Source organism: Acyrthosiphon pisum, chromosome X, assembly GCF_005508785.2.
Source record: "Acyrthosiphon pisum isolate AL4f chromosome X, pea_aphid_22Mar2018_4r6ur, whole genome shotgun sequence".
Lineage (NCBI taxonomy): Eukaryota > Metazoa > Arthropoda > Insecta > Hemiptera > Aphididae > Acyrthosiphon > Acyrthosiphon pisum.
The window spans coordinates 1,979,311-1,980,214 of record NC_042493.1 but is presented as its reverse complement, the minus strand read 5'-3'; positions in this window follow the sequence as shown (position 1 = coordinate 1,980,214).

Sequence of the window (904 nt, the reverse complement as noted above, 5' to 3'; positions counted from 1 at the left end):
GAGTATTACTGTAATATTTTGGACCATAAACATTTTACATTTTTATAGGTAATCTTCGAAATTAAACTTCACTTATTTTACTTATTTATTTTGACGCTAATGCATAAATATTAAATTTTGAACTACAGCACGCGCGTTTAGAAACATACATGGCCGCAATAGTTGTAATGATCATATTTAGTGAATTTAGAATACCTACTTATTAATTTTCGATGACGTAAACATTATGATAGAAATTTTTCTTTTTAAATCTAAGATATGAAAATGTAATACAAGATTCCTTATAAGATTTTCTACATTTATCAAAAAAAAAATGTCTATAAGAAAGCCAAATTAAATTTGTATGAGCCTTTGAAAGTCTTATTTTTACAACATTGGATATTCACTCGATTTCTCATGTGGTGATTTCCTTATTTTGTTGTAATTCAAAAACGAATAACTGTAAATACATGAAAATTTCACTGAATGTTTATATTAGCATTTTATAAACACCATACAATTTTGAAAATATTTTGACTCTTTTTGAGCTGTTTACGGACATTTTCAGTTTTCAATTTTTTTAGTTTTTTTTTCTATAAATATCAATAAAGTTTTATCTGTTGGGCCAAAAAGTGTAAAAATTTAATATAAGGCTCCTGATATATTGTTACAATAGCAATTGAAAATATTAAAAATACATAGGCACTATTTTTTTTATAAGCATTTAAAGATCGAATTTTGAAAAAATTTATCAAAATTTCGAAAATTATGAATCATTGTAATTCATAAATTATAAAATGTTCAGTTTTAGATTCTGAGTGGAACGATAAATGTATTGATTTTACAATGATGTGTGTTTTTTTTTTTATTTTTTTTTGTGTCTGTCATCACCTTTTAGGACAGTAAAAGTGCTTGGATTTCTTCA